Source organism: Carassius gibelio, chromosome B18 (genome assembly GCF_023724105.1).
Source record: "Carassius gibelio isolate Cgi1373 ecotype wild population from Czech Republic chromosome B18, carGib1.2-hapl.c, whole genome shotgun sequence".
NCBI classification, from domain to species: Eukaryota; Metazoa; Chordata; class Actinopteri; order Cypriniformes; family Cyprinidae; genus Carassius; species Carassius gibelio.
In genome coordinates, this window is record NC_068413.1 from 23,152,165 (window position 1) to 23,165,548 (window position 13,384).

Here is a 13,384-nt window from a genome sequence, read left to right on the forward strand (position 1 = left end):
CATATATTTTGGAGGCAGTGTGTAAACATGATTGACCTAACGTTAGGTTGTATTTATTTTTTATTTTTTACAAAAAGTTCCAACTCAGTGTACAATGACCTTAAATCTCATGGCCCTGACAGAGACGTGGATCAAACCAGAGTACACTGCTACTCCTGCATCACTCTCCAATAATTTCTATTTTTCCCAGACTCCCGTCTGACTGGAAATTGTGGATATACTGGTCTTCTTATCTCTAATGATTGGAAATGTATTCCTTTACCTTCTCTGGGTATTAGCAGCTCCTTTAAATCACATTCAGTCACTATTACCCACCCTTTTAAAATCCATTTTGTAGCTGTTATTCAACCCCCAGGACCACAAAGTAACTTCTTGGATGAATTAGATGTGCTGCTTTCAGCCTTTCCTAAGGATGGCACTTGCCTAGTTATACTCGGAGACTTCAATATCCACCTAGATCAGGGATGTCAAACTCAATTAAACTCAGTAAAGTCTCCAAACTAATCCTTTCTAATCATCAGACTATTTGTCTGCTTGATTCTATTCCATCTCATTTCCTTCAGGCCATTTCTCCTGCAGTTGTACCTGCAGTTGTACCTGCACTTACTCACATCATCAACACATCCCTTGACACTGGTGTTTTTCCCTCAGAATTTAGACAGGCTCATATAACCCACTACTTAAGAAACCCACCATTAACCCATCTCTTTTAGAGAAATACAGATCGGTTTCCCTTCTTTCTTTCAATGCAAAATCACTTGAACGAGCTGTGCTTATCCAAGCCTCTGCTTTTCTCACACAGAACAACCTCCTCAACAGCAACCAGTCTGTTTTCAGAAGTGGACATGCAACCGAGACTGCCTTGCTTTCAGTTGTTGAAGCCCTAAAACTGGCAAGAGCGGATTCCTTATCCTTAAATACTTATCCTGCTGGATTTGTCCACTTTGGATAAAAGCATCAGTTAAATGTCTAAATGTAAATGTAAATGTACTCAGAAATGAAGAGCATCATACTCTCAATGATCAAGTGCAACAGTGGAAAGATCGGCTGAATGAAAAGGGACTGCAGCTCAATCTTACAAAGACTGAATTTATGGAATGTGGCCTACAAACTGCAGGTACCATTAAAGCTGATGGTCAAGACCTGAAGAAAATGAAATGTTTCAAATATCTCAGCTCCATTCTCTCGACAGATGGTGACAGCCTCCCAGGTACACGTGTGTGTGTCAACATATCAAGTATCAGGAGTTCTATGCAATCTACAGTTATCCATCCATCCCAAGCAAAGATTTATAAGTCCGTTGTGTCGCCAGTTGCACTCTATGAAGCAGAATGTTGGCCTGCATCCACCAAACACCAGCAGACCCTACACACTATAGAGATGCGCATGCTCCGATGGGCGCTTGGGCTGACTTTATTGGACCGGATCGGAATGAGGATGTGCAGAAAATATTAGAAGTGGCCCCAATCAGTGAGAAGATGAGGGAAGCACGCCTCTGTTGGTATGGCCATGTCGTCTGCAGTGGAGAAGAATCAGTGGCCGAATGAGCATTGCACCTGAGCCCTGATGGAAAGTGTCCATGAGGTCAACCAAAGAAGAGAAGGATAGACCGGATCAAGCAAGATATGAAACAAATCGGTGCTACCCCTGTGGATGCTCTAGACTGGAAGAAGTGGAGAGAGATGTGCCAAAAAGCGTTTTGGTAACACTTTATTTTAAGGTGTCCTTATCACACGTAACATGCACTTACTAATATAATAACAATAAATTATGCATAATTAAATGCAAGTAACCCTAAGTCAAAGCCTAATCTTAACCCTAACCATACAGTAAGTACATGTAGTTAATCAATATTACTCAGTCCTTAATAACACTGTAACAAAGACACCTTACAACAAAGTTTATCCCCATTTATTTATCAGTGCATTTTATGTTTGTTGCTTAATTTTAGAATGATGTGTGTTACCATTATGGTGTAAAAAAAAAAAAAAAAATCACAAAAAAAAATCAAAGCGTGTGAAGACCAAAAAACATTTGACAAAGCACTAAAGTGAAAATGACAGTGCACCTAAGTTCAGAAGAACAATTACAGCTAAATCAGTGGTGTTTTGGAGCTTAACTTTGTATGAAAGTGGCCCTCCAGGAGTGGGTTTGGACATGCCTGAGCTAAAGGAACCAACAATGCCAAAAGGACTCGGTTTGCACAAAAAGCTCTATCGTGAAACACCCTAAAATGATACAAAACAGTGATAGGTATGAAGCCTTTAAAGAAACAAATGGCATTTATGTGTGTGGCGTGTGTTTGTGTGTGGTATAGTGATTAGTGGTGGGGTATGCGTGAGGTTCAGTTCAAAGGCTGAAGTTCATCTCATTTATCTATGCTGTCAGCCTGATCTGATCAAAGCAGAACAGGATCAATGTTTGTGTCGCTCTCCATTTATCCATGTTTGATCAGTACAGACACACCTCTCCACGTGGACGTTAAATAGCTTTCAAAACATCTCAACATATGTCAAACAACAGAAGGTGTGTCAGTCCACTTGTGTCCTTTGTCATGTCCTCCATTTCATAATTCAAATGAAGGTTTGACATCACTTGACCTCAGCAGACACACACACACAAACACAACACACACACACACACACACACACACACACACACACACACACACACACACACACATGTGTCAGCAGTATAAGGTACCACTTTAGATTCACCTCAGCAGATGACTCACTCATTGCACGCAAATATAAGCATAAAGAACTGAGTTGGTACAATTGAGAGGTTTATTATATCAGATAATGCTTATAAAGACTGCTCTCTGCCCTATGAAACAAACCTGACCACACTGAATCATCTATCACACTTTTATAGCAGTTCATGTGTGAGACACCATTACATATGAAAGTAAAGTTAAAATAGTATTTCAAAAATCATGACTGCAATACATTAAGCCAGTGTGAGAGTGTTTTAGGCCTGCTGATGAAACTGTCACTAGTCGGGCTTAAATCTGCTGATCATGTTTGAATATTTTAAGCCTTGAAAACTTATTTTGTTGTCTGTGGTGTGTAGAACACAATGGTAGGTTTCTGCTGATTTAAATATGTCACTAAGCTACGATGGGTAAAAGAAAATATATACAAATCAGTAATGTTTTGCATCATAAGCCACTGTTTTCCATACGTGTCACAGAGTGATAGCTTTTCTGTACGTAAATATGTACGAACAACTTAACTTATTATTATTAATAAAAATGTACTAAAAATATATTCTTTTTGTTGGTGCTAGTACAAATGTTGTAGTAAAAGATAAAATTGGAGTCTTTAGGGTAAGCCTGTACATCTACATGTCATACTTTCAGAAATTACCCAGTTTACTCTCCATTTGTAGATGATTATGTAAAATAATGACTTCCAAACCTAGCCGTTACATAGATGACAGACTGAACAAACAGTAAGCGGTAATCCTGCCATGACTAACGCCCTCACCAATGTCTGTCTTTGAGCAAATCAGTCAGGATTACATGGTGAATGTCACCTCATATAATTAATATTCATGAGCCAAGCTTTCCCCATCAAATCAAAGAGTCACTTTGTATTCTATTGTACACTCTATTTCCATTCACATTGCAATGATAAATGATATGCAATGCAATGTTGAATGATAGCTATTCACATTAAAAAGAAAATGCAGAAGAAATTGAACTTGTTCAGTGACTACAAAAACATTTTATATATATCTTATATATATATAAATCTTATATATATATATATATATATATATATATATATATATATATATATATATATATATATATATATATATATATATATTATATATATATATTTTTTTTCTTTTTTTCTAATAATGTTTTATCTGCTAATAATACTAGTGTATGTGTGTGTGTTTGTAAAACCACTCTCCTCAGAGGGTTCCGATAAATCTCCTGCTGCTAAACATATGATTTTTCCTCTATGAAAACATCTAATTGATTACAAAAATATTTTTATATATTTCATTTTGTTTCAGAAAGTATTTCAAATAATGGTTTTATTTTTAGTTTACAATTGATTGTACATAAATTATTTTATTTGTATCATTTAATTATTTTTGTGTTTACATTTTTATTGGTAATACTAGTTACAATACTGGTAAGCAATTGTGTGTATATAAAACCCCCTCCTAAGAGGGTCCTAATAGCTCTCCTGCTGCTGAAACGACGCCAGTGACTAACCCTAAAGAGCATTCTGAGGGCTGTTTAGTGCTCAGAACGGCAGCGAGGGCCCGCCGGCAGTCAAAGCCAGGAAATATCCCCTGACCCTTGATCACCCCAACACACTCACTGTTTACACACCCACAGGGCTCTCTGTGGGGTTGTGGTCACGCTAAACCAAATTAATTTTAATGGGTAAGTGGCATAATGTGAGTTCACTAAAGACCTTAGACATTGAGGCGAAATTTCGGGTCATAAAAGTTTACAAAATAGAACCTTAGACACTGAGTTTAATTGAGTACAGAGTACAAAATAAAGGTTAAATGATAACGTCTCTTCCTGGTTTACTGTTTTTGTTTAAACGTAAATTGGATTTGTAAGGTTATTGTCCTTTTGTCTTCAAGTTTAATATGGTTGTCTGGTTTGGATGCTTCCCAAAGAGCAAAACTGTAAATCTGGCTCTGAGATAGAGTTGATTGTAATCTCTGAGTGTCTCTGGATACAAAATCACTATAAAACAAAGCTTTATCTCTTTTATGGTTTCTACCAATCAGTGATTTGCCACACTGCTTTTTATTAAAATCTTACCTGACAGAAGTTCCATAAATTGTAGGCAGTTAGGAAGTACCGTAGTTCATGACTCCTGTCATCATTTATTCACACTACTCTCAGACTAAAAAAATAAATAAATGCATAAATGTCAAAAATCAAAAACATAGCCAATATGACTGGCTACTTTCTGATATGCAAATATTTTATCCTGCAGTGCCTTCAATTGATCAGCCATATGAACCCAGCTGACAGTTCTTTCTTTGAGGTTCTCCAAACCAAATAGCATTTTTGACTTTGGTGACCCTCACGACACATGTCTTCCTACTCATCCACTAAGAACCTTGCATGGCACTCAACCAAATGGAGAATCTGAGAAGAGGGAAAGCCACCCACCGGTGGAGAACCATCCAAACGTCAAACTAAAGCAAACTGCTTAAAAGCCAACTGAGTAACATGGCAGTTCATAACTACTGCTCAGTTTCTGAACCCTATAATCTGCTCTAACCTGCCATTTCTGATCAGACCTTGCAGAACTGATGGAGGTATTGCTGCCTTCAGGTCATAATGGAATGATCTTATTTGTGAGATGAGTGCACATGAACACTAGAGCCATAATTTCCAGTTTGAAAAAAATAAATAAAATAAATAAAATAAAAATAAATAAACAAACAAACACTGAGCCCTGACTTTCTGAGTTGGTTGCATGTCAACTAAAGAATGCACATGGAAGCTTTACATATTTTTAATAGGGATATAGATTACTATACTACTCAATTTTACATGTTTTGAGAACTATTGATGAAGAAGTGATTAAGTTCATTGTGATTAAGATTATTAATTTAAACAGTTGAGGAGGCAAGGGGCTTTTTTCAATGTTAAGAAGATTTAGATATCATTAATTAATAATTCATAATTTTTTGGGAGTTGTAACAAAGGACATTTTAGAACCTGACATTTATTATTATTATTATATTTTTATGTGTATTCCTGAATGTTGGCAACACCACATGTTTTGACGGGAAGTAGTTTTTAAATATTAATAAGCAGTGAAGGATTTTTGTTTCCTAATAAAAAAAAAAAAAAAAAAGATCATGGAAAACTACTTAAAGATCTGGATATTTCTATTACCCCAACATTCGTAACTGATTAAAACCCATTTATATATATTCAGAAATTTTTACATACTTTTCATAAAAGAGGTGTATTCAATCTATTGTAAATATGAGTGACATTTTTCATAAATTTATAAATCTACCCCCGGTTTCACAGACAAGGCTTAAGCCTAGTCCCAGACTAAAATGTAAGTCTGAGCTGTGTCAGCTGAAAGAAACTTGGGCTGACTGATCTTAAGATATATCAGCGCCTTTGTTTTGGTTCAAGATGTACACCAGTAATGTGTTTTCTAAGGCACGTTTATGGAAAATTACTTAAATGTCCTAATTGAACTATGACCTAATCCTGGCTTAGTCTAAACCCTGTTTGTGAAACCAGACCTTAAATAAATAAAATGAAAAACAATATTCATTATTATTATCATTATTATTACTATTATCATTTATTTTATTGCCAAAATCACTTTGTTACGCACTTCCAGGGACTTCAAGGCAGCATATCAGATTAACTCACAGCTCACAAAATTTCATCATTAGAGACTTTGAGCCAAAAGAGGACACACAGCCCAGTACTTTGTGACTGCAAAGGCAGTAAAGGTTAAAATTAGCTGTTCTGGCCACCATCTGCACTGCTTCAGTGAACTTTAGGACCTTCAAGGGCTGTCCTGTTTCACTGCCGAGTAGGTTTATGGCAGGTTTGTGCTAACTCTATTTGGTTCTGCTCAGAGAACCAATAATTTACCATTAATACATACTGTTTGCTTAACAGTATTAACTGTATACTTAACTGTACTGTACTTATACTTACTGGTTATAATGTTGGCATCATTAATGCAGCTAGAAATAGAATCTAAAATCTAAAATTTGAGCTGGTGGGTGGGGAAGTGGACAGCTGTATTTGGCAGGGCTGACTGCATATAAAACCCATCAAAGCGTCAATCCAGCACTCTCACTTTCAGACTCAGCAGATTACAGAGGCTGTTCAAGAGGTTTGCAGATGAGCGATAAATGTTTTCCATAATTACTCTTGATGAGTAGAAGGAATGTGGACTTTGAGGGCTAGAGTCGCCCAACCCTGGTCTATGCTCAGTTTTAAACCAATGTTTTCATAGGTCCACCTGTATTTTTACAGTTTTATATAAAGAGTAGTACTTCTTGACCATTTCCTGGACAACATATCAGTTTTTGGGAAGGAGGCTAGACAGAGAGTCACAGTAGGGTTGATAAGTTTTTTTATGAGTCATGCATTTTTAATAAGTGTATCATTATGGTTGAAAGAACAGGTGACCCATCTGGGATAGAACTGCTTCTCATTAAAAAAACCGAAAATTATTTGAGGATGTATCCATGTCATGAGGCTCTGACACAGATGAGATAACAGTGCAAGCTCTTCAAAGGTATTGGGGGAGCAATGTTGAATCAGTAGTTTGATAAGTTACAAGCCCATTATGTAAAATTGTAAAAATAAATTGAAAAACTGAATTCGATTTTGCAAATCTACATATGAAAAAGCAAAAGCAGAAGAAGAGTGTAGACGAGTGGAAATAAGAGACTGTCTGATTGGTTGTCATTGTCTCAGTATACATTTATGCCAACAATTTGTCTCATTTCTGTCTGTTTTTATTTCTCCTAAGGAACTGTTGGGTAAATATCTTAGACGAAGTTTCATTTTACACCTCAATGACATATAAATGAGAACTCCATTTAGTCTCATGAGCTATGATAGACCAGTGCTGAGCGATAACACTCTCCTCTGGGTGTATTTATTCTGGAGAATGTTTATTGCGTCTATCCACATTTGAGAGAATTTACTGCTGTCTTACCTTTAGAAACAGCAACAGATGAGATTTCATCTCATTCAGTGGGGCATGAAGGAGGATATCACTGTTAGGAACATCAGTTTTTCACAGTCCTGTCCAGAAAAGAGACAAGAGCTGTCAAACAGTCCATCTGAAGAAAAACAGGGGCTATAACTACAGTAGATACTGTGGTAATAATTGTAATTTCACAGCAGAGAAATACCACCTTCCTCTATCCCAGCCTGTCGCTCTAAGAGATAACAGAAAAGTGTGTCAGTCAGGTGTTTTTTTTTTCTTCTTCTTCTTCTTCTTCTGCTTTCAGTAAGCCAAAGGTTCCAGACTTTCTGGACAGTTTTCATCCGACCCAAGAAAATTCCCAACAGACTAATCTTTCCGAGCATGTGATTCGTATTAATCTGCGGGCATGGATGAAGAGGTTCTGTGGAGTTGCTGTACTATTAAAGATTAATGAACCCAATTTGCAAAACTGACCTTTTGCGGTCAGACTGTGTGGAGGGTAAAGCTTCTTAATGCCTTCAGCTCAAGTACAGCCCCGCAGATAAGGCCCGCGGAGAGAAAAACACGAGATGAACTAACTTTAAGTGTTCCATTCCTCTGATCAGTTCAAAGACATTTCAGAGGAAGGAAAAGAGTGGATTGATGAGTTTAAACTGTATCACACAAACACACACACTGGCATTTGGAAATGTGGCCAACATTCTCTGAACCCTGAACACTTCCCACATTCACACTAAAAATAAGTGAAGGCAGACTACAGAATGTATGTGTTGCTAAATAGGAACAGTTTAGCCTCATAACTTCCTTTCACTCTCAAAACATCAGAAAAAAGGACAACGATCAGATACGGGTTTGCACACACTTTCAAAATAAAAGCCTTTAAAAGTCAGAAAAAAGTTCCTCCCCAATGATTTCATATGTAGCATTGTGACGTCATTTCTTTTTTCTTTATTTATACAAAAAAAAAAGTATCCAAATAGAGACAGGAAAATGATTGGCTAATTGACAGGATCGTGAAAAAGTGAAGGTTATATGAAAGAAAAGAGCCAGGTGGTTTTAGGGAAGGGGTTGAAAAAACTAAGAAGGTGATATTTGTGAAATCAGCCAAAAAGAAAAGTGTTTTCTCAAGTGTTTTTTTTTATTTTATTTTCTTTTGGCATTTATGCCCACACACTAATTATGAACAAAAACCAGGAAAAAAATACAATAAAATCAGAAATGTGTATTAAAAAACAAAAAGGGTCTATTTTGACTTCATGTTGACTTGAAATAAAGCACAAAGGCTGGCTTGCATTGATTGCGAGTGTTATTGTGGTGTTTATCACATCAGACAGCATGAGAGTGAGTTTTAGAGGGAAGGCTTCGTGCTGGGCTGTGAAGTCAAAGCCGTAATTTAGAGTTAGCAGCGTAGCAGAAGAGCTGATCTGAGAAAGACGTCTGCTCTCACACTGGCAACAGGATTGATTACCGCTCTGTGTGTATGACATTAGAGTATGTGCGTGTGTGTGTGTGTGTGTGTGGTACAGCACATGGAGAAAGCATCAGTTTAGTTTACTTAAGAAGAGTGTTGATTAGGGGCTCTTTTAAGGAAACTGTTGGCTAGATAATCTGTTAGCCTGAAGCTTTTTGGTATCCATTACTCAACTGCTGCTTTTTGCTGCTTTTGTATTTCTGTATGTGTCATCTTCGACCGTCGGCTACATCATATCAAACTGATTGTTCAATCTGACAGCCGGTAACTTAATACTCCATCCTTTCTGCATTTTACAGTGGTGCTTGCTAGAAAGTTTATATATGTTTATATGGGGTATTATGGATTTGAACAATCCGCCATTGTAATTGTTAAACTTTTGGCACATAACTACTTTGTGCTAAAGAAGTGAATAAAACCTCAAATCCCGCAGCTTGTTCAGGAGAGGTGTGCTATTACTTGCAATTTTTGCCTGACAGATGTAAAATCCAATGGATCTCCAATGAAGGAAGAACCGGAGTCAAACTGTGTCTAGACACCAGAGTATCATATAGAATTGGGGGTGTAAACTTTTGATATTAAACGGTAAGCAGTCACCTAGTAGCCATTCAGAATAAACCTAATAATGGCCTGATTATTCACATAGCATTGTGCTCAAACCAGAGAACAGAACACCACAACAACCACAACAGTCCGGCAGCTACATTTCACTTTCAGAAGAAACTGTCACTGTCACTTCGGTGGTACCTTTTCAAAAGGTACACCTGTGCACCTAAAGGGTCCATACTGGTGTCTTAAAGGTACATATTAGTACCTAAATTATACATGTTAGTAACTAAAAGACACAAAGGTATACCTTTGAAAAAAGTACTGACCCAATAACAGCTTTTTACCTTTTATTTCTGAGACTGTATGTAGGGAATGAATGTAAATGAAGGTGAGACTTGACTCTAAAATTCTTTGTGAGGGAACAAGTTATCATTTAATGGACTGATAGCCTATTGTAAAATCACCAGCATTCTCCCATTAAATGTTCATTTTGGATTTATCTATTTTTAGAGATTACACAAAAAGAATTGGGTTTCAGTTTTCTGTAGCACAACTCAGCTATTCAACTCAGATAACCATTACTCTCTCTCTCTCCAATAGTAGAGCCACACAGGGTAGTATCTCCCCATAATAACAACATCTCTGTCTGCACCCTTAAAGTACTATGAACCTTTTAGGAGCAAATGTTACAACATACAATGCAGTGTTGTTGTGGTAAGTTTTGCAAGGACAAAACATTTTCCATTGTATCCTCTTAAGTGCCATGATTTACTGTTCCATGGTACACATATAGCAATTATTCAGTACCGTGGTAATTTTAAACATTCTATGTTACTGCCATCTGATACCATCCCTGTTTGATGCATCTTTAAACTGGTACATTGTTCATGCAGTGTTACACAGAAGTTTTTTTTTTCTTGTTTTTTATTTTTTTTTACTTTAAGTGCCTTGAATTTCCATATAAAAACCATTGCGCATAAATATGGCACCACAGTAGAAAACTCACATTTCCCCCACTAATGGCACCTTCTGTAAATGCTGTTGCATGGCAACTGAAAGAGGGAACAAGTTCTTCTGAGGAGTTCTTCAGGCTGATCACGAGGGTGTGCTGACTTACTTTGGAAACTTGTTTGAAGCACCTGCACTAGAGGAAACCAGGATTAGGGAAGGCCTGGTCTAAATTCAGCGTGTGCGATCAGGTCGTGATGTTGTGAGCATTTTTTCTCCGCGTCTTTGTGCTGGCTGTTTGGGAGAGTGATGTCATTCTCCACTGCGAAGAGCTCTGAAAAGCCTCCAGTAAGTTGGGTCGAGACGGGTCGCGTTTGTCTCCTCTGCTCTTCTGTTTGTCCTCCTCTGCAGTTCAGAGCCGATTTCACAGTTTTCCTTTGAGCACCACTGAAAGAGGGCAGATTCCTTCCTGCCCCGCAAACTCTCACAGCGAACTGCATGGCAATCCTGGGAAAATCCAAACCTTTTGGCATCACAACAACTGCACCGGGCTGGACTTGCACATACACATAGAGCTGGATGAGGGATGGTTTGTAAGTGTGTCCGCTGCCCGGCACGGTCTATGTTTGCTTTCTGTGGTTGGATGTATGCAGCCTTTGTTTTGCTCTATGAGGCCTGACCCTTCCAGATGATGGAGAAGATAGAGAACCTTCTCTTCTGTTAAAAGACAAGTGGCCTCACTAGCACAGGCTGGCGTCCTGCCGGGTATGGCCCGCGAGAGAGAGAAGAGGGCAGCCGTGCCAGGCTGTTTCACCCTCTGTGCCAGCTAAAGCGAGTACCAGCCGCAAACTGCCCTAAGAGCTCTGTTGTGTGCTGGATACTGGACTCCAAGCTCTTCACAATCCCATACAGGCTCAAGCTGAACTTTTATGAAAGCATGTTTTTTGAAAGATGAGGCTGAGTTTAACTAAACACAGCACACACACCCCTCTGAGCTGGTGAATGTGGGGTGGTTTGGCTCCCGCTAGAGAGGTCTTTTTTCTAATTTGGAGGGTGACTTGATGAAAGAACACAGTTGTCACCGTCTACTGGACCCTGGCATAATTTCTGAGCTGCGGGCATGATATTTAAGGACACAAGAATGCGAGCACGGGAGTTGAGAGAGATAATGCATTCATGTCATAGGCATATTATCACACCAGGCCTTTCATCCATCCACTCAACACTTTTTCGCAAGTACGTATTAGGTGATTTGTTTGCTGTGGGGTATTCTTTATTTCTCTTTAGTTTAATCTCACAAGAATATCTGGCAATATTTCAGCCAACTTGTGCTTACCTGGTTGTAGCCTCTCCCACTTAAAGAGACAGTTTAACCAAAAATATTGTCATCTATTCACCCACATGTCATTCCAATTCCATGGATTTTTGAAGAGTATTTAATTTTTACTTGTTCATAATAATTACTTTGTTTATAATAATTGTTTATAAGGCAGAATTGCATACAGTTTTGGAACAATTTTGAACTATCTTTTAAGGCAGCTGTTCCACCTTGAATAGACACCATTGCATTGTTCATATTTAATGATAACAAAACATGTTTTGACTCATATAGAATTTTCTTATAGGTTGCTGTTATATAGTTTTGCAGACCTCAGATCATACTTTCTCAGATCATACTTTCTACTTTTCTCCGTTTTGTTTCAATCAAGTGTCATCTTTTTCTCAGATTATCCTCCTGAAAATACTTTGTTGAAATTAAAATAGAAGCAAGTCATTGACTACATAAATCAAAATTACATTAGAGATAGTAGAGCTATAAAATGAAAATGGATAAGAATAGTTCTTGGTCTTGGAAACAAGGCAAATGGAAATCAACATGGTTAAAATCTCTTCTGAAACTCATGAGGGATAGTTTTAGTCTCATTATCAGGAAATCTCAGTTTGCTTTTAGATTAGATCTAGGGGAAACAACTGAGATATTAAGGAGGTGGTTGTTTTTTCCTCTTGGTTCTAATGTGCCTGGAGACTCCACAATTTACTGTTTCACATGCCAGTCATCAGACTAGCGATTCTCTCGCTTTCTCTCTCTATCTCTGTTTGATTGGGTTCCAACTCTGTTCTGAAAAAAAAAGGCTTAGAGACCTCTGTTTCCCACAAGCGAACAAAAGCGGTGACAGACAGAATGGAGCGGCTCAGAGAGGGAGGAGAACAGAGCAATGAAGAAATGCTCTCAGTCTGTAGGAACTAATCAGACTCTCGTTTAGCAAACGCAGGCATTCCTGTTGATGAAAGGATAGGAGATGTAAGGCGGGACGGGGTCGGACTGAGCTTTTACAACAGCAGAACAACAGCAGGCCAACTCCATTATCCACTATATACGGCCTCATTAACCAGTGCTCCACACACACTCAACACACGTAACAAACATCAACTAACATAGACTCAGCCCTCAGACACACACACAACTCACTATTGTGACTCTACACTCTAAAATACTTGATTCTGATTGGTCAGTCGTGGCAGAGTGCACTCAAATATTTTTCTATAAAGAGTGCTTAACTGTATAATTAACTTTTGTCCCAGTCAGTCGGTCATTATCACAAAATAAACACTGGCAGGGTGATCAGGACCCCAATGATAAATGGCTCAACTATTTTCAATTTATTTAGATTTCACTGCTTTTATGCTTTTGTGAGTTTATGTCTAGGTTTTAGACTGTTAG

The 13,384-nt window shown here is 37.9% G+C and overlaps 2 protein-coding genes across 2 annotated transcripts in view; one reads left to right on the top strand and one right to left on the bottom strand.

Moving 5' to 3' along the window:
* Positions 1-13,384, top strand: part of LOC127977534 (uncharacterized) — a 249,781-nt gene that overhangs the window by 122,842 nt on the left and 113,555 nt on the right. The window lies entirely within an intron of this gene.
* sema6dl (sema domain, transmembrane domain (TM), and cytoplasmic domain, (semaphorin) 6D, like) overlaps positions 1-13,384 on the bottom strand; it is a 107,537-nt gene that overhangs the window by 70,619 nt on the left and 23,534 nt on the right. The window contains exon 2 of the mRNA XM_052582447.1: positions 7,701-7,789. The gene's annotated coding sequence lies outside the window, so the exon portion shown is untranslated. The remainder of the gene's footprint in view (positions 1-7,700; positions 7,790-13,384) is intronic.